We start from the raw sequence: 21069 nt of genomic DNA, 5'->3' as shown, positions 1-21069 counted from the left end.
GGCATCGTAGACCCCCTAAAGTCCAGAAAATGTTGGTGGCCCAAAGACATTGTGAGAGAGCTCTGAATGTCCCAAAAACATTAGCAGCCCAAAAGGGGCATTAACCCAAATCCTAGACCACTGAAATTACCAAAAATATTTCTGGCACGAAAAATGCATCCTACACCCCTGAAAGTTCAGAAAAAATGTTAGCAGCCCAAAAAAGGCCTTAAAATGCATCTTAGGCCTGCAAAAATTTTGAAATGTTTGGATGCCCAAAAAAGGGGTTTACAGGCATCTTAGACCCCCTAAAGTTCAGAAAATGTTGGTGGCCCAAAAACAGTGTGAGAGAGCTCTGAATGTCCCAAAAGCATTTGCAGCCTGAAAGGGGCATTAACCCACATCCTAGACCACTGAAATTCCCAAAACAAAAATATTTTTGCCACGAAAAATGGATCCTACAACCCCGAAAGTACAGAATATGTTAGCAGCCCAAAAAAGGCCTTAAAATGCATCTTAGGCCTGCAAAAATGTTGAAATCTTTGGAGGCCCAAAAAAGGGGTTTACAGGCATCGTAGACCCCCTAAAGTCTGTAAAATGTTGGTGGCCCAAAAACATTGTGAGAGATCTCTGAATGTCCCAAAAGCATTTGCAGCTTGAAAGGGGCATTAACCCGCATCCTAGACCACTGAAATTACCAAAAATATTTCTGGCACAAAAAAATACATCCTACACCCCTGAAAGTTCAGAAAATGTTAGCAGCCCAAAAAGGCCTTAAAATGCATCTTAGGCCTGCAAAAATGTTGAAATGTTTGTATGCCCAAAAAAGGGGTTTACAGGCATCGTAGACCCCCTAAAGTCCAGAATATGTCGGTGGCCCAAAAACGGTGTGAGAGAGCTCTGAATCTCCCAAAAACATTTGCAGTCTGAAAAGGACATTAACCCGCATGCTAGACCCCTGAAATTCCCAAAAATATTTTTGGCACGAAAAATGCATCCTACAACCCTGAAAGTTCAGAATATGTCAGAATTCCAAAAAAGGCCTTAACATGCATCTTAGGCCTGAAAAAATGTTGAAATCTTTGGAGGTCCAAAAAAGGGGTTTACAGGCATCGTAGGCCCCCTAAAGTCTGGAAAATGTTGGTGGCCCAAAAACATTGTGAGAGATCTCTGAATGTCCCAAAAACATTTACAGCCTGAAAGGGGCATTAACCCACATCCTAGACCACTGTAATTCTCCAAAATATTTTTGCCACGAAAAATGCATCCTACACCCCTGAAAGTTCAGAAAATGTTAGCAGCACAAAAAAGGCCTTAAAATGCATCTTAGGCCTGCAAAAATGTTGAAATCTTTGGAGGCCCAAAAAAGGGGTTTACAGGCATCGTAGACCCCATAAAGTCCAGAATATGTCGGTGGCCCAAAAACGGTGTGAGAGAGCTCTGAATCTCCCAAAAACATTTGCAGTCTGAAAAGGACATTAACCCGCATGCTAGACCCCTGAAATTCCCAAAAATATTTTTGGCACGAAAAATGCATCCTACAACCCTGAAAGTTCAGAATATGTCAGCATTCCAAAAAAGGCCTTAAAATGCATCTTAGGCCTGAAAAAATGTTGAAATCTTTGGAGGCCCAAAAAAGGGGTTTACAGGCATCGTAGACCCCCTAAAGTCTGGAAAATGTTGGTGGCCCAAAAACATTGTGAGAGAGCTCTGAATGTCCCAAAAACATTTGCAGCCTGAAAGGGGCATTAACCCAAATCCTAGACCACTGAAATTCCCAAAAATATTTTTGGCACGAAAAATGCATCCTAAACCCCTGAAAGTACAGAATATGTTAGCAGCCCAAAAAAGGCCTTAAATGCAATTTAGGCCTGCAAAAATGTTGAAATGTTTGGAGGCCCAAAAAAAAGATTTACCGGCATCGTAGACCCCCTAAAGTCCAGAAAATGTTGGTGGCCCAAAGACATTGTGAGAGAGCTCTGAATGTCCCAAAAACATTAGCAGCCCAAAAGGGGCATTAACCCAAATCCTAGACCACTGAAATTACCAAAAATATTTCTGGCACGAAAAATGCATCCTACACCCCTGAAAGTTCAGAAAATGTTAGCAGCCCAAAAAAGGCCTTAAAATGCATCTTAGGCCTGCAAAAATGTTGAAATGTTTGGATGCCCAAAAAAGGGGTTTACAGGCATCTTAGACCCCCTAAAGTTCAGAAAATGTTGGTGGCCCAAAAACAGTGTGAGAGAGGTCTGAATGTCCCAAAAGCATTTGCAGCCTGAAAGGGGCATTAACCCACATCCTAGACCACTGAAATTCCCAAAACAAAAATATTTTTGCCACGAAAAATGGATCCTACAACCCCGAAAGCACAGAATATGTTAGCAGCCCACAAAAGGCCTTAAAATGCATCTTAGGCCTGCAAAAATGTTGAAATCTTTGGAGGCCCAAAAAAGGGGTTTACAGGCATCGTAGACCCCCTAAAGTCCATAAAATGTTGGTGGCCCAAAAGCAGTGTGAGAGAGCTCGGAATGTCCCAAAAGCATTTGCAGATTGAAAGGGGCATTAACCTGCATCCTAGACCACTGAAATTCCCAAAAATATTTTTGGCACGAAAAATGCATCCTACACCCCTGAAAGTACAGAATATGTTAGCAGCCCAAAAAAGGCCTTAAATGCATTTTAGGCCTGCAAAAATGTTGAAATGTTTGGATGCCCAAAAAAGGGGTTAACAGGCATCGAAGACCCCCTAAAGTCCAGAATATGTCGGTGGCCCAAAAACGGTGTGAGAGAGCTCTGAATCTCCCAAAAACATTTGCAGTCTGAAAAGGACATTAACCCGCATGCTAGACCCCTGAAATTCCCAAAAATATTTTTGGCACGAAAAATGCATCCTACAACCCTGAAAGTTCAGAATATGTCAGCATTCCAAAAAAGGCATTAAAATGCATCTTAGGCCTGAAAAAATGTTGAAATCTTTGGAGGCCCAAAAAAGGGGTTTACAGGCATCGTAGACCCCCTAAACTCTGGAAAATGTTGGTGGCCCAAAAACATTGTGAGAGATCTCTGAATGTCCCAAAAACATTTACAGCCTGAAAGGGGCATTAACCCGCATCCTAGACCACTGAAATTCCCAAAAATATTTTTGGTCCGAAAAATGCATCCTACACCCCTGAAAGTACAGAATATGTTAGCAGCCCAAAAAAGGCCTTAAATGCATTTTAGGCCTGAAAAAATGTTGAAATCTTTGGAGGCCCAAAAAAGGGGTTTACAGGCATCGTAGACCCCCTAAAGTCTGGAAAATGTTGGTGGCCCAAAAACATTGTGAGAGATCTCTGAATGTCCCAAAAACATTTGCAGCCTGAAAGGGGCATTAACCCACTTCCTAGACCACTGAAATTCTCCAAAATATTTTTGCCACGAAAAATGCATCCTACATCCCCGAAAGTACAGAATATGTTAGCAGCCCAAAAAAGGCCTTAAAATGCATCTTAGGCCGGCAAAAATGTTGAAATATTTGGAGGCCCAAAAAAGGGGTTTACAGGCATCGTAGACCCCCTAAAGTCCAGAAAATGTTGGTGGCCCAAAAACATTGTGAGAGAGCTCTGAATGTCCCAAAAACATTTGCAGCCTGAAAGGGGCATTAACCCAAATCCTAGACCACTGAAATTCCCAAAAATATTTTTGGCACGAAAAATGCATCCTAAACCCCTGAAAGTACAGAATATGTTAGCAGCCCAAAAAAGGCCTTAAATGCAATTTAGGCCTGCAAAAATGTTGAAATGTTTGGAGGCCCAAAAAAAAGGTTTACCGGCATCGTAGACCCCCTAAAGTCCAGAAAATGTTGGTGGCCCAAAGACATTGTGAGAGAGCTCTGAATGTCCCAAAAACATTAGCAGCCCAAAAGGGGCATTAACCCAAATCCTAGACCACTGAAATTACCAAAAATATTTCTGGCACGAAAAATGCATCCTACACCCCTGAAAGTTCAGAAAATGTTAGCAGCCCAAAAAAGGCCTTAAAATGCATCTTAGGCCTGCAAAAATGTTGAAATGTTTGGATGCCCAAAAAAGGGGTTTACAGGCATCTTAGACCCCCTAAAGTTCAGAAAATGTTGGTGGCCCAACAACAGTGTGAGAGAGCTCTGAATGTCCCAAAAGCATTTGCAGCCTGAAAGGGGCATTGACCCACATCCTAGACCACTGAAATTCCCAAAACAAAAATATTTTTGCCACGAAAAATGGATCCTACAACCCCGAAAGTACAGAATATGTTAGCAGCCCAAAAAAGGCCTTGAAATGCATCTTAGGCCTGCAAAAATGTTGAAATCTTTGGAGGCCCAAAAAAGGGGTTTTCAGGCATCGTAGACCCCCTAAAGTCTGTAAAATGTTGGTGGCCCAAAAACATTGTGAGAGATCTCTGAATGTCCCAAAAGAATTTGCAGCTTGAAAGGGGCATTAACCCGCATCCTAGACCACTGAAATTACCAAAAATATTTCTGGTCCGAAAAATGCATCCTACCCCCCTGAAAGTACAGAATATGTTAGCAGCCCAAAAAAGGCCTTAAATGCATTTTAGGCCTGAAAAAATGTTGAAATCTTTGGAGGCCCAAAAAAGGGGTTTACAGGCATCGTAGACCCCCTAAAGTCTGGAAAATGTTGGTGGCCCAAAAACATTGTGAGAGTTCTCTGAATGTCCCAAAAACATTTACAGCCTGAAAGGGGCATTAACCCACATCCTAGACCACTGTAATTCTCCAAAATATTTTTGCCACGAAAAATGCATCCTACATCCCCGAAAGTACAGAATATGTTAGCAGCCCAAAAAAGGCCTTAAAATGCATCTTAGGCCGGCAAAAATGTTGAAATCTTTGGAGGCCCAAAAAAGGGGTTTACAGGCATCGTAGACCCCCTAAAGTCTGGAAAATGTTGGTGGCCCAAAAACATTGTGAGAGAGCTCTGAATGTCCCAAAAACATTTGCAGCCTGAAAGGGGCATTAACCCAAATCCTAGACCACTGAAATTCCCAAAAATATTTTTGGTACGAAAAATGCATCCTACCCCCCTGAAAGTACAGAATATGTTAGCAGCCCAAAAAAGGCCTTAAATGCATTTTAGGTCTGAAAAAATGTTGAAATCTTTGGAGGCCCAAAAAAGGGGTTTACAGGCATCGTAGACCCCCTAAAGTCTGGAAAATGTTGGTGGCCCAAAAACATTGTGAGAGATCTCTGAATGTCCCAAAAACATTTACAGCCTGAAAGGGGCATTAACCCACATCCTAGACAACTGTAATTCTCCAAAACATTTTTGCCACGAAAAATGCATCCTATATCCCCGAAAGTACAGAATATGTTAGCAGCCCAAAAAAGGCCTTAAAATGCATCTTAGGCCGGCAAAAATGTTGAAATCTTTGGAGGCCCAAAAAAGGGGTTTACAGGCATCGTAGACCACCTAAAGTCCAGAAAATGTTGGTGGCCCAAAAGCAGTGTGAGAGAGCTCAGAATGTCCCAAAAGCATTTGCAGCTTGAAAGGGGCATTAACCCGCATCCTAGACCACTGAAATTCCCAAAAATATTTTTGGCACGAAAAATGCATCCTACATCCCCGAAAGTACAGAATATGTTAGCAGCCAAAAAAAGGCCTTAAAATGCATCTTAGGCCGGCAAAAATGTTGAAATCTTTGGAGGCCCAAAAAAGGGGTTTACAGACATCGTAGACCCCCTAAAGTCCAGAAAATGTTGGTGGCCCAAAAACATTGTGAGAGAGCTCTGAATGTCCCAAAAACATTTGCAGCCTGAAAGGGGCATTAACCCAAATCCTAGACCACTGAAATTCCCAAAAATATTTTTGGCACGAAAAATGCATCCTAAACCCCTGAAAGTACAGAATATGTTAGCAGCCCAAAAAAGGCCTTAAATGCAATTTAGGCCTGCAAAAATGTTGAAATGTTTGGAGGCCCAAAAAAAAGGTTTACCGGCATCGTAGACCCCCTAAAGTCCAGAAAATGTTGGTGGCCCAAAGACATTGTGAGAGAGCTCTGAATGTCCCAAAAACATTAGCAGCCCAAAAGGGGCATTAACCCAAATCCTAGACCACTGAAATTACCAAAAATATTTCTGGCACGAAAAATGCATCCTACACCCCTGAAAGTTCAGAAAATGTTAGCAGCCCAAAAAAGGCCTTAAAATGCATCTTAGGCCTGCAAAAATGTTGAAATGTTTGGATGCCCAAAAAAGGGGTTTACAGGCATCTTAGACCCCCTAAAGTTCAGAAAATGTTGGTGGCCCAAAAACAGTGTGAGAGAGCTCTGAATGTCCCAAAAGCATTTGCAGCCTGAAAGGGGCATTAACCCACATCCTAGACCACTGAAATTCCCAAAACAAAAATATTTTTGCCACGAAAAATGGATCCTACAACCCCGAAAGTACAGAATATGTTAGCAGCCCAAAAAAGGCCTTAAAATGCATCTTAGGCCTGCAAAAATGTTGAAATCTTTGGAGGCCCAAAAAAGGGGTTTACAGGCATCGTAGACCCCCTAAAGTCTGTAAAATGTTGGTGGCCCAAAAACATTGTGAGAGATCTCTGAATGTCCCAAAAGCATTTGCAGCTTGAAAGGGGCATTAACCCGCATCCTAGACCACTGAAATTACCAAAAATATTTCTGGCACAAAAAAATACATCCTACACCCCTGAAAGTTCAGAAAATGTTAGCAGCCCAAAAAGGCCTTAAAATGCATCTTAGGCCTGCAAAAATGTTGAAATGTTTGTATGCCCAAAAAAGGGGTTTACAGGCATCGTAGACCCCCTAAAGTCCAGAATATGTCAGTGGCCCAAAAACGGTGTGAGAGAGCTCTGAATCTCCCAAAAACATTTGCAGTCTGAAAAGGACATTAACCCGCATGCTAGACCCCTGAAATTCCCAAAAATATTTTTGGCACGAAAAATGCATCCTACAACCCTGAAAGTTCAGAATATGTCAGAATTCCAAAAAAGGCCTTAACATGCATCTTAGGCCTGAAAAAATGTTGAAATCTTTGGAGGTCCAAAAAAGGGGTTTACAGGCATCGTAGGCCCCCTAAAGTCTGGAAAATGTTGGTGGCCCAAAAACATTGTGAGAGATCTCTGAATGTCCCAAAAACATTTACAGCCTGAAAGGGGCATTAACCCACATCCTAGACCACTGTAATTCTCCAAAATATTTTTGCCACGAAAAATGCATCCTACACCCCTGAAAGTTCAGAAAATGTTAGCAGCACAAAAAAGGCCTTAAAATGCATCTTAGGCCTGCAAAAATGTTGAAATCTTTGGAGGCCCAAAAAAGGGGTTTACAGGCATCGTAGACCCCATAAAGTCCAGAATATGTCGGTGGCCCAAAAACGGTGTGAGAGAGCTCTGAATCTCCCAAAAACATTTGCAGTCTGAAAAGGACATTAACCCGCATGCTAGACCCCTGAAATTCCCAAAAATATTTTTGGCACGAAAAATGCATCCTACAACCCTGAAAGTTCAGAATATGTCAGCATTCCAAAAAAGGCCTTAAAATGCATCTTAGGCCTGAAAAAATGTTGAAATCTTTGGAGGCCCAAAAAAAGGGGTTTACAGGCATCGTAGACCCCCTAAAGTCTGGAAAATGTTGGTGGCCCAAAAACATTGTGAGAGAGCTCTGAATGTCCCAAAAACATTTGCAGCCTGAAAGGGGCATTAACCCAAATCCTAGACCACTGAAATTCCCAAAAATATTTTTGGCACGAAAAATGCATCCTAAACCCCTGAAAGTACAGAATATGTTAGCAGCCCAAAAAAGGCCTTAAATGCAATTTAGGCCTGCAAAAATGTTGAAATGTTTGGAGGCCCAAAAAAAAGATTTACCGGCATCGTAGACCCCCTAAAGTCCAGAAAATGTTGGTGGCCCAAAGACATTGTGAGAGAGCTCTGAATGTCCCAAAAACATTAGCAGCCCAAAAGGGGCATTAACCCAAATCCTAGACCACTGAAATTACCAAAAATATTTCTGGCACGAAAAATGCATCCTACACCCCTGAAAGTTCAGAAAATGTTAGCAGCCCAAAAAAGGCCTTAAAATGCATCTTAGGCCTGCAAAAATGTTGAAATGTTTGGATGCCCAAAAAAGGGGTTTACAGGCATCTTAGACCCCCTAAAGTTCAGAAAATGTTGGTGGCCCAAAAACAGTGTGAGAGAGGTCTGAATGTCCCAAAAGCATTTGCAGCCTGAAAGGGGCATTAACCCACATCCTAGACCACTGAAATTCCCAAAACAAAAATATTTTTGCCACGAAAAATGGATCCTACAACCCCGAAAGCACAGAATATGTTAGCAGCCCACAAAAGGCCTTAAAATGCATCTTAGGCCTGCAAAAATGTTGAAATCTTTGGAGGCCCAAAAAAGGGGTTTACAGGCATCGTAGACCCCCTAAAGTCCATAAAATGTTGGTGGCCCAAAAGCAGTGTGAGAGAGCTCGGAATGTCCCAAAAGCATTTGCAGATTGAAAGGGGCATTAACCTGCATCCTAGACCACTGAAATTCCCAAAAATATTTTTGGCACGAAAAATGCATCCTACACCCCTGAAAGTACAGAATATGTTAGCAGCCCAAAAAAGGCCTTAAATGCATTTTAGGCCTGCAAAAATGTTGAAATGTTTGGATGCCCAAAAAAGGGGTTAACAGGCATCGAAGACCCCCTAAAGTCCAGAATATGTCGGTGGCCCAAAAACGGTGTGAGAGAGCTCTGAATCTCCCAAAAACATTTGCAGTCTGAAAAGGACATTAACCCGCATGCTAGACCCCTGAAATTCCCAAAAATATTTTTGGCACGAAAAATGCATCCTACAACCCTGAAAGTTCAGAATATGTCAGCATTCCAAAAAAGGCATTAAAATGCATCTTAGGCCTGAAAAAATGTTGAAATCTTTGGAGGCCCAAAAAAGGGGTTTACAGGCATCGTAGACCCCCTAAACTCTGGAAAATGTTGGTGGCCCAAAAACATTGTGAGAGATCTCTGAATGTCCCAAAAACATTTACAGCCTGAAAGGGGCATTAACCCGCATCCTAGACCACTGAAATTCCCAAAAATATTTTTGGTCCGAAAAATGCATCCTACACCCCTGAAAGTACAGAATATGTTAGCAGCCCAAAAAAGGCCTTAAATGCATTTTAGGCCTGAAAAAATGTTGAAATCTTTGGAGGCCCAAAAAAGGGGTTTACAGGCATCGTAGACCCCCTAAAGTCTGGAAAATGTTGGTGGCCCAAAAACATTGTGAGAGATCTCTGAATGTCCCAAAAACATTTGCAGCCTGAAAGGGGCATTAACCCACTTCCTAGACCACTGAAATTCTCCAAAATATTTTTGCCACGAAAAATGCATCCTACATCCCCGAAAGTACAGAATATGTTAGCAGCCCAAAAAAGGCCTTAAAATGCATCTTAGGCCGGCAAAAATGTTGAAATATTTGGAGGCCCAAAAAAGGGGTTTACAGGCATCGTAGACCCCCTAAAGTCCAGAAAATGTTGGTGGCCCAAAAACATTGTGAGAGAGCTCTGAATGTCCCAAAAACATTTGCAGCCTGAAAGGGGCATTAACCCAAATCCTAGACCACTGAAATTCCCAAAAATATTTTTGGCACGAAAAATGCATCCTAAACCCCTGAAAGTACAGAATATGTTAGCAGCCCAAAAAAGGCCTTAAATGCAATTTAGGCCTGCAAAAATGTTGAACTGTTTGGAGGCCCAAAAAAAAGGTTTACCGGCATCGTAGACCCCCTAAAGTCCAGAAAATGTTGGTGGCCCAAAGACATTGTGAGAGAGCTCTGAATGTCCCAAAAACATTAGCAGCCCAAAAGGGGCATTAACCCAAATCCTAGACCACTGAAATTACCAAAAATATTTCTGGCACGAAAAATGCATCCTACACCCCTGAAAGTTCAGAAAATGTTAGCAGCCCAAAAAAGGCCTTAAAATGCATCTTAGGCCTGCAAAAATGTTGAAATGTTTGGATGCCCAAAAAAGGGGTTTACAGGCATCTTAGACCCCCTAAAGTTCAGAAAATGTTGGTGGCCCAACAACAGTGTGAGAGAGCTCTGAATGTCCCAAAAGCATTTGCAGCCTGAAAGGGGCATTGACCCACATCCTAGACCACTGAAATTCCCAAAACAAAAATATTTTTGCCACGAAAAATGGATCCTACAACCCCGAAAGTACAGAATATGTTAGCAGCCCAAAAAAGGCCTTGAAATGCATCTTAGGCCTGCAAAAATGTTGAAATCTTTGGAGGCCCAAAAAAGGGGTTTTCAGGCATCGTAGACCCCCTAAAGTCTGTAAAATGTTGGTGGCCCAAAAACATTGTGAGAGATCTCTGAATGTCCCAAAAGAATTTGCAGCTTGAAAGGGGCATTAACCCGCATCCTAGACCACTGAAATTACCAAAAATATTTCTGGTCCGAAAAATGCATCCTACCCCCCTGAAAGTACAGAATATGTTAGCAGCCCAAAAAAGGCCTTAAATGCATTTTAGGCCTGAAAAAATGTTGAAATCTTTGGAGGCCCAAAAAAGGGGTTTACAGGCATCGTAGACCCCCTAAAGTCTGGAAAATGTTGGTGGCCCAAAAACATTGTGAGAGATCTCTGAATGTCCCAAAAACATTTGCAGCCTGAAAGGGGCATTAACCCACTTCCTAGACCACTGAAATTCTCCAAAATATTTTTGCCACGAAAAATGCATCCTACATCCCCGAAAGTACAGAATATGTTAGCAGCCCAAAAAAGGCCTTAAAATGCATCTTAGGCCGGCAAAAATGTTGAAATATTTGGAGGCCCAAAAAAGGGGTTTACAGGCATCGTAGACCCCCTAAAGTCCAGAAAATGTTGGTGGCCCAAAAACATTGTGAGAGAGCTCTGAATGTCCCAAAAACATTTGCAGCCTGAAAGGGGCATTAACCCAAATCCTAGACCACTGAAATTCCCAAAAATATTTTTGGCACGAAAAATGCATCCTAAACCCCTGAAAGTACAGAATATGTTAGCAGCCCAAAAAAGGCCTTAAATGCAATTTAGGCCTGCAAAAATGTTGAAATGTTTGGAGGCCCAAAAAAAAGGTTTACCGGCATCGTAGACCCCCTAAAGTCCAGAAAATGTTGGTGGCCCAAAGACATTGTGAGAGAGCTCTGAATGTCCCAAAAACATTAGCAGCCCAAAAGGGGCATTAACCCAAATCCTAGACCACTGAAATTACCAAAAATATTTCTGGCACGAAAAATGCATCCTACACCCCTGAAAGTTCAGAAAATGTTAGCAGCCCAAAAAAGGCCTTAAAATGCATCTTAGGCCTGCAAAAATGTTGAAATGTTTGGATGCCCAAAAAAGGGGTTTACAGGCATCTTAGACCCCCTAAAGTTCAGAAAATGTTGGTGGCCCAACAACAGTGTGAGAGAGCTCTGAATGTCCCAAAAGCATTTGCAGCCTGAAAGGGGCATTGACCCACATCCTAGACCACTGAAATTCCCAAAACAAAAATATTTTTGCCACGAAAAATGGATCCTACAACCCCGAAAGTACAGAATATGTTAGCAGCCCAAAAAAGGCCTTGAAATGCATCTTAGGCCTGCAAAAATGTTGAAATCTTTGGAGGCCCAAAAAAGGGGTTTTCAGGCATCGTAGACCCCCTAAAGTCTGTAAAATGTTGGTGGCCCAAAAACATTGTGAGAGATCTCTGAATGTCCCAAAAGAATTTGCAGCTTGAAAGGGGCATTAACCCGCATCCTAGACCACTGAAATTACCAAAAATATTTCTGGTCCGAAAAATGCATCCTACCCCCCTGAAAGTACAGAATATGTTAGCAGCCCAAAAAAGGCCTTAAATGCATTTTAGGCCTGAAAAAATGTTGAAATCTTTGGAGGCCCAAAAAAGGGGTTTACAGGCATCGTAGACCCCCTAAAGTCTGGAAAATGTTGGTGGCCCAAAAACATTGTGAGAGATCTCTGAATGTCCCAAAAACATTTACAGCCTGAAAGGGGCATTAACCCACATCCTAGACCACTGTAATTCTCCAAAATATTTTTGCCACGAAAAATGCATCCTACATCCCCGAAAGTACAGAATATGTTAGCAGCCCAAAAAAGGCCTTAAAATGCATCTTAGGCCGGCAAAAATGTTGAAATCTTTGGAGGCCCAAAAAAGGGGTTTACAGGCATCGTAGACCCCCTAAAGTCTGGAAAATGTTGGTGGCCCAAAAACATTGTGAGAGAGCTCTGAATGTCCCAAAAACATTTGCAGCCTGAAAGGGGCATTAACCCAAATCCTAGACCACTGAAATTCCCAAAAATATTTTTGGCACGAAAAATGCATCCTAAACCCCTGAAAGTACAGAATATGTTAGCAGCCCAAAAAAGGCCTTAAATGCAATTTAGGCCTGCAAAAATGTTGAAATGTTTGGAGGCCCAAAAAAAAGGTTTACCGGCATCGTAGACCCCCTAAAGTCCAGAAAATGTTGGTGGCCCAAAGACATTGTGAGAGAGCTCTGAATGTCCCAAAAACATTAGCAGCCCAAAAGGGGCATTAACCCAAATCCTAGACCACTGAAATTACCAAAAATATTTCTGGCACGAAAAATGCATCCTACACCCCTGAAAGTTCAGAAAATGTTAGCAGCCCAAAAAAGGCCTTAAAATGCATCTTAGGCCTGCAAAAATGTTGAAATGTTTGGTGCCCAAAAAAGGGGTTTACAGGCATCTTAGACCCCCTAAAGTTCAGAAAATGTTGGTGGCCCAAAAACAGTGTGAGAGAGGTCTGAATGTCCCAAAAGCATTTGCAGCCTGAAAGGGGCATTAACCCACATCCTAGACCACTGAAATTCCCAAAACAAAAATATTTTTGCCACGAAAAATGGATCCTACAACCCCGAAAGCACAGAATATGTTAGCAGCCCAAAAAGGCCTTAAAATGCATTTTAGGCCTGCAAAAATGTTGAAATGTTTGGATGCCCAAAAAAGGGGTTAACAGGCATCGTAGACCCCATAAAGTCCAGAATATGTCGGTGGCCCAAAAACGGTGTGAGAGAGCTCTGAATCTCCCAAAAACATTTGCAGTCTGAAAAGGACATTAACCCGCATGCTAGACCCCTGAAATTCCCAAAAATATTTTTGACACGAAAAATGCATCCTACAACCCTGAAAGTTCAGAATATGTCAGCATTCCAAAAAAGGCCTTAAAATGCATCTTAGGCCTGAAAAAATGTTGAAATCTTTGGAGGCCCAAAAAAGGGGTTTACAGGCATCGTAGACCCCCTAAAGTCTGGAAAATGTTGGTGGCCCAAAAACATTGTGAGAGAGCTCTGAATGTCCCAAAAACATTTGCAGCCTGAAAGGGGCATTAACCCAAATCCTAGACCACTGAAATTCCCAAAAATATTTTTGGCACGAAAAATGCATCCTAAACCCCTGAAAGTACAGAATATGTTAGCAGCCCAAAAAAGGCCTTAAATGCAATTTAGGCCTGCAAAAATGTTGAAATGTTTGGAGGCCCAAAAAAAAGGTTTACCGGCATCGTAGACCCCCTAAAGTCCAGAAAATGTTGGTGGCCCAAAGACATTGTGAGAGAGCTCTGAATGTCCCAAAAACATTAGCAGCCCAAAAGGGGCATTAACCCAAATCCTAGACCACTGAAATTACCAAAAATATTTCTGGCACGAAAAATGCATCCTACACCCCAGAAAGTTCAGAAAATGTTAGCAGCCCAAAAAAGGCCTTAAAATGCATCTTAGGCCTGCAAAAATGTTGAAATGTTTGGTGCCCAAAAAAGGGGTTTACAGGCATCTTAGACCCCCTAAAGTTCAGAAAATGTTGGTGGCCCAAAAACAGTGTGAGAGAGGTCTGAATGTCCCAAAAGCATTTGCAGCCTGAAAGGGGCATTAACCCACATCCTAGACCACTGAAATTCCCAAAACAAAAATATTTTTGCCACGAAAAATGGATCCTACAACCCCGAAAGCACAGAATATGTTAGCAGCCCAAAAAGGCCTTAAAATGCATCTTAGGCCTGCAAAAATGTTGAAATCTTTGGAGGCCCAAAAAAGGGGTTTACAGGCATCGTAGACCCCCTAAAGTCCATAAAATGTTGGTGGCCCAAAAGCAGTGTGAGAGAGCTCGGAATGTCCCAAAAGCATTTGCAGCTTGAAAGGGGCATTAAACTGCATCCTAGACCACTGAAATTCCCAAAAATATTTTTGGCACGAAAAATGCATCCTACCCCCCTGAAAGTACAGAATATGTTAGCAGCCCAAAAAAGGCCTTAAATGCATTTTAGGCCTGCAAAAATGTTGAAATGTTTGGAGGCCCAAAAAAAAGGTTTACAGGCATCGCAGACCCCCTAAAGTCCAGAAAATGTTGGTGGCCCAAAAACATTGTGAGAGAGCTCTGAATGCCCCAAAAACATTTGCAGCCTGAAAGGGGCATTAACCCAAATCCTAGACCACTGAAATTACCAAAAATATTTCTGGCACGAAAAATGCATCCTACACCCCTGAAAGTTCAGAAAATGTTAGCAGCCCAAAAAGGCCTTAAAATCCATCTTAGGCCTGCAAAAATGTTGAAATGTTTGGATGCCCAAAAAAGGGGTTAACAGGCATCGAAGACCCCCTAAAGTCCAGAATATGTCGGTGGCCCAAAAACGGTGTGAGAGAGCTCTGAATCTCCCAAAAACATGTGCAGTCTGAAAAGGACATTAACCCGCATGCTAGACCCCTGAAATTCCCAAAAATATTTTTGGCACGAAAAATGCACCCTACAACCCTGAAAGTTCAGAATATGTCAGCATTCCAAAAAAGGCATTAAAATGCATCTTAGGCCTGAAAAAATGTTGAAATCTTTGGAGGCCCAAAAAAGGGGTTTACAGGCATCGTAGACCCCCTAAAGTCTGGAAAATGTTGGTGGCCCAAAAACATTGTGAGAGAGCTCTGAATGTCCCAAAAACATTTGCAGCCTGAAAGGGGCATTAACCCAAATCCTAGACCACTGAAATTCCCAAAAAAATTTTTGGCACGAAAAATGCATCCTAAACCCCTGAAAGTACAGAATATGTTAGCAGCCCAAAAAAGGCCTTAAATGCAATTTAGGCCTTCAAAAATGTTGAAATGTTTGGAGGCCCAAAAAAAAGGTTTACCGGCATCGTAGACTCCCTAAAGTCCAGAAAATGTTGGTGGCCCAAAGACATTGTGAGAGAGCTCTGAATGTCCCAAAAACATTAGCAGCCCAAAAGGGGCATTAACCCAAATCCTAGACCACTGAAATTACCAAAAATATTTCTGGCACGAAAAATGCATCCTACACCCCTGAAAGTTCAGAAAATGTTAGCAGCCCAAAAAAGGCCTTAAAATGCATCTTAGGCCTGCAAAAATGTTGAAATGTTTGGTGCCCAAAAAAGGGGTTTACAGGCATCTTAGACCCCCTAAAGTTCAGAAAATGTTGGTGGCCCAAAAACAGTGTGAGAGAGGTCTGAATGTCCCAAAAGCATTTGCAGCCTGAAAGGGGCATTAACCCACATCCTAGATCACTGAAATTCCCAAAACAAAAATATTTTTGCCACGAAAAATGGATCCTACAACCCCGAAAGCACAGAATATGTTAGCAGCCCAAAAAGGCCTTAAAATGCATCTTAGGCCTGCAAAAATGTTGAAATCTTTGGAGGCCCAAAAAAGGGGTTTACAGGCATCGTAGACCCCCTAAAGTCTGGAAAATGTTGGTGGCCCAAAAACATTGTGAGAGATCTCTGAATGTCCCAAAAACATTTACAGCCTGAAAGGGGCATTAACCCATATCCTAGACCACTGTAATTCTCCAAAATATTTTTGCCACGAAAAATGCATCCTACACCCCTGAAAGTTCAGAAAATGTTAGCAGCACAAAAAAGGCCTTAAAATGCATCTTAGGCCTGCAAAAATGTTGAAATCTTTGGAGGCCCAAAAAAGGGGTTTACAGGCATCGTAGACCCTCTAAAGTCTGTAAAATGTTGGTGGCCCAAAAACATTGTGAGAGATCTCTGAATGTCCCAAAAACATTTACAGCCTGAAAGGGGCATTAACCCACATCCTAGACCACTGTAATTACCAAAAATATTTCTGGCACGAAAAATGCATCCTACACCCCTGAAAGTTAAGAAAATGTTAGCAGCCCAAAAAGGCCTTAAAATGCATTTTAGGCCTGCAAAAATGTTGAAATGTTTGGATGCCCAAAAAAGGAGTCAACAGGCATCGTAGACCCCATAAAGTCCAGAATATGTCGGTGGCCCAAAAACGGTGTGAGAGAGCTCTGAATCTCCCAAAAACATTTGCAGTCTGAAAAGGACATTAACCCGCATGCTAGACCCCTGAAATTCCCAAAAATATTTTTGGCACGAAAAATGCATCCTACAACCCTGAAAGTTCAGAATATGTCAGCATTCCAAAAAAGGCCTTAAAATGCATCTTAGGCCTGAAAAAATGTTGAAATCTTTGGAGGCCCAAAAAAGGGGTTTACAGGCATCGTAGACCCCCTAAAGTCTGGAAAATGTTGGTGGCCCAAAAACATTGTGAGAGAGCTCTGAATGTCCCAAAAACATTTGCAGCCTGAAAGGGGCATTAACCCAAATCCTAGACCACTGAAATTCCCAAAAATATTTTTGGCACGAAAAATGCATCCTAAACCCCTGAAAGTACAGAATATGTTAGCAGCCCAAAAAAGGCCTTAAATGCAATTTAGGCCTGCAAAAATGTTGAAATGTTTGGAGGCCCAAAAAAAAGGTTTACCGGCATCGTAGACCCCCTAAAGTCCAGAAAATGTTGGTGGCCCAAAGACATTGTGAGAGAGCTCTGAATGTCCCAAAAACATTAGCAGCCCAAAAGGGGCATTAACCCAAATCCTAGACCACTGAAATTACCAAAAATATTTCTGGCACGAAAAATGCATCCTACACCCCTGAAAGTTCAGAAAATGTTAGCAGCCCAAAAAAGGCCTTAAAATGCATCTTAGGCCTGCAAAAATGTTGAAATGTTTGGATGCCCAAAAAAGGGGTTTACAGGCATCTTAGACCCCCTAAAGTTCAGAAAATGTTGGTGGCCCAAAAACAGTGTGAGAGAGGTCTGAATGTCCCAAAAGCATTTGCAGCCTGAAAGGGGCATTAACCCACATCCTAGACCACTGAAATTCCCAAAACAAAAATATTTTTGCCACGAAAAATGGATCCTACAACCCCGAAAGCACAGAATATGTTAGCAGCCCAAAAAAGGCCTTAAAATGCATCTTAGGCCTGCAAAAATGTTGAAATCTTTGGAGGCCCAAAAAAGGGGTTTACAGGCATTGTAGACCCCCTAAAGTCCATAAAATGTTGGTGGCTCAAAAGCAGTGTGAGAGAGCTCGGAATGTCCCAAAAGCATTTGCAGCTTGAAAGGGGCATTAACCTGCATCCTAGACCACTGAAATTCCCAAAAATATTTTTGCCACGAAAAATGCATCCTACATCCCCGAAAGTACAGAATATGTTAGCAGCCCAAAAAAGGCCTTAAAATGCATTTTAGGCCTGCAAAAATGTTGAAATGTTTGGATGCCCAAAAAAGGGGTTAACAGGCATCGTAGACCCCATAAAGTCCAGAATATGTCGGTGGCCCAAAAACGGTGTGAGAGAGCTCTGAATCTCCCAAAAACATTTGCAGTCTTAAAAGGACATTAACCCGCATGCTAGACCCCTGAAATTCCCAAAAATATTTTTGACACGAAAAATGCATCCTACAACCCTGAAAGTTCAGAATATGTCAGCATTCCAAAAACGGCCTTAAAATGCATCTTAGGCCTGAAAAAATGTTGAAATCTTTGGAGGCCCAAAAAAGGGGTTTACAGGCATCGTAGACCCCCTAAAGTCTGGAAAATGTTGGTGGCCCAAAAACATTGTGAGAGAGCTCTGAATGTCCCAAAAACATTTGCAGCCTGAAAGGGGCATTAACCCAAATCCTAGACCACTGAAATTCCCAAAAATATTTTTGGCACGAAAAATGCATCCTAAACCCCTGAAAGTACAGAATATGTTAGCAGCCCAAAAAAGGCCTTAAATGCAATTTAGGCCTGCAAAAATGTTGAAATGTTTGGAGGCCCAAAAAAAAGGTTTACCGGCATCGTAGACCCCCTAAAGTCCAGAAAATGTTGGTGGCCCAAAGACATTGTGAGAGAGCTCTGAATGTCCCAAAAACATTAGCAGCCCAAAAGGGGCATTAACCCAAATCCTAGACCACTGAAATTACCAAAAATATTTCTGGCACGAAAAATGCATCCTACACCCCTGAAAGTTCAGAAAATGTTAGCAGCCCAAAAAAGGCCTTAAAATGCATCTTAGGCCTGCAAAAATGTTGAAATGTTTGGTGCCCAAAAAAGGGGTTTACAGGCATCTTAGACCCCCTTAAGTTCAGAAAATGTTGGTGGCCCAAAAACAGTGTGAGAGAGGTCTGAATGTCCCAAAAGCATTTGCAGCCTGAAAGGGGCATTAACCCACATCCTAGACCACTGAAATTCCCAAAACAAAAATATTTTTGCCACGAAAAATGGATCCTACAACCCCGAAAGCACAGAATATGTTAGCAGCCCAAAAAGGCCTTAAAATGCATCTTAGGCCTGCAAAAATGTTGAAATATTTGGAGGCCCAAAAAAGGGGTTTACAGGCATCAGACCCCCTAAAGTCCATAAAATGTTGGTGGCCCAAAAGCAGTGTGAGAGAGCTCGGAATGTCCCAAAAGCATTTGCAGCTTGAAAGGGGCATTAAACTGCATCCTAGACCACTGAAATTCCCAAAAATATTTTTGGCACGAAAAATGCATCCTACCCCCCTGAAAGTACAGAATATGTTAGCAGCCCAAAAAAGGCCTTAAATGCATTTTAGGCCTGCAAAAATGTTGAAATGTTTGGAGGCCCAAAAAAAAGGTTTACAGGCATCGTAGACCCCCTAAAGTCCAGAAAATGTTGGTGGCCCAAAAACATTGTGAGAGAGCTCTGAATGCCCCAAAAACATTTGCAGCCTGAAAGGGGCATTAACCCAAATCCTAGACCACTGAAATTACCAAAAATATTTCTGGCACGAAAAATGCATCCTACACCCCTGAAAGTTCAGAAAATGTTAGCAGCCCAAAAAGGCCTTAAAATGCATCTTAGGCCTGCAAAAATGTTGAAATGTTTGGAAGCCCAAAAAAGGGGTTAACAGGCATCGAAGACCCCCTAAAGTCCAGAATATGTCAGTGGCCCAAAAACGGTGTGAGAGAGCTCTGAATCTCCCAAAAACATTTGCAGTCTGAAAAGGACATTAACCCGCATGCTAGACCCCTGAAATTCCCAAAAATATTTTTGGCACGAAAAATGCATCCTACAACCCTGAAAGTTCAGAATATGTCAGCATTCCAAAAAAGGCATTAAAATGCATCTTAGGCCTGAAATAATGTTGAAATCTTTGGAGGCCCAAAAAAGGGGTTTACAGGCATCGTAGACCCCCTAAAGTCTGGAAAATGTTGGTGGCCCAAAAATATTGTGAGAGATCTCTGAATGTCCCAAAAACATTTACAGCCTGAAAGGGGCATTAACCCGCATCCTAGACCACTGAAATTCCCAAAAATATTTTTGGTACGAAAAATGCATCCTACCCCCCTGAAAGTACAGAATATGTTAGCAGCCCAAAAAAGGCCTTAAATGCATTTTAGGCCTGAAAAAATGTTGAAATCTTTGGAGGCCCAAAAAAGGGGTTTACAGGCATCGTAGACCCCCTAAAGTCTGGAAAATGTTGGTGGCCCAAAAACATTGTGAGAGATCTCTGAATGTCCCAAAAACATTTACAGCCTGAAAGGGGCATTAACCCACATCCTAGACCACTGTAATTCTCCAAAATATTTTTGCCACGAAAAATGCATCCTACATCCCCGAAAGTACAGAATATGTTAGCAGCCCGAAAAAGGCCTTAAAATGCATCTTAGGCCGGCAAAAATGTTGAAATCTTTGGAGGCCCAAAAAAGGGGTTTACAGGCATCGTAGACCACCTAAAGTCCAGAAAATGTCGGTGGCCCAAAAACGGTGTGAGAGAGCTCTGAATCTCCCAAAAACATTTGCAGTCTGAAAAGGACATTAACCCGCATGCTAGACCCCTGAAATTCCCAAAAATATTTTTGGCACGAAAAATGCATCCTAAACCCCTGAAAGTACAGAATATGTTAGCAGCCCAAAAAAGGCCTTAAATGCAATTTAGGCCTGCAAAAATGTTGAAATGTTTGGAGGCCCAAAAAAAAGGTTTACCGGCATCGTAGACCCCCTAAAGTCCAGAAAATGTTGGTGGCCCAAAGACATTGTGAGAGAGCTCTGAATGTCCCAAAAACATTAGCAGCCCAAAAGGGGCATTAACCCAAATCCTAGACCACTGAAATTACCAAAAATATTTCTGGCACGAAAAATGCATCCTACACCCCTGAAAGTTCAGAAAATGTTAGCAGCCCAAAAAAGGCCTTAAAATGCATCATAGGCCTGCAAAAATGTTGAAATGTTTGGATGCCCAAAAAAGGGGTTTACAGGCATCTTAGACCCCCTAAAGTTCAGAAAATGTTGGTGGCCCAAAAACAGTGTGAGAGAGGTCTGAATGTCCCAAAAGCATTTGCAGCCTGAAAGGGGCATTAACCCACATCCTAGACCACTGAAATTCCCAAAACAAAAATATTTTTGCCACGAAAAATGGATCCTACAACCCCGAAAGCACAGAATATGTTAGCAGCCCAAAAAAGGCCTTAAAATGCATCTTAGGCCTGCAAAAATGTTGAAATCTTTGGAGGCCCAAAAAAGGGGTTTACAGGCATCGTAGACCCCCTAAAGTCCATAAAATGTTGGTGGCCCAAAAGCAGTGTGAGAGAGCTCGGAATGTCCCAAAAGCATTTGCAGCTTGAAAGGGGCATTAACCTGCATCCTAGACCACTGAAATTACCAAAAATATTTCTGGCACGAAAAAATGCATCCTACACCCCTGAAAGTTCAGAAAATGTTAGCAGCCCAAAAAGGCCTTAAAATGCATCTTAGGCCTGCAAAAATGTTGAAATGTTTG

This window comes from Ambystoma mexicanum, chromosome 8 (assembly GCF_040938575.1).
Source record: "Ambystoma mexicanum isolate Mex_15411 chromosome 8, UKY_AmexF1_1, whole genome shotgun sequence".
Taxonomy (NCBI): Eukaryota; Metazoa; Chordata; class Amphibia; order Caudata; family Ambystomatidae; genus Ambystoma; species Ambystoma mexicanum.
Note: the sequence above shows the minus strand (reverse complement) of the source record.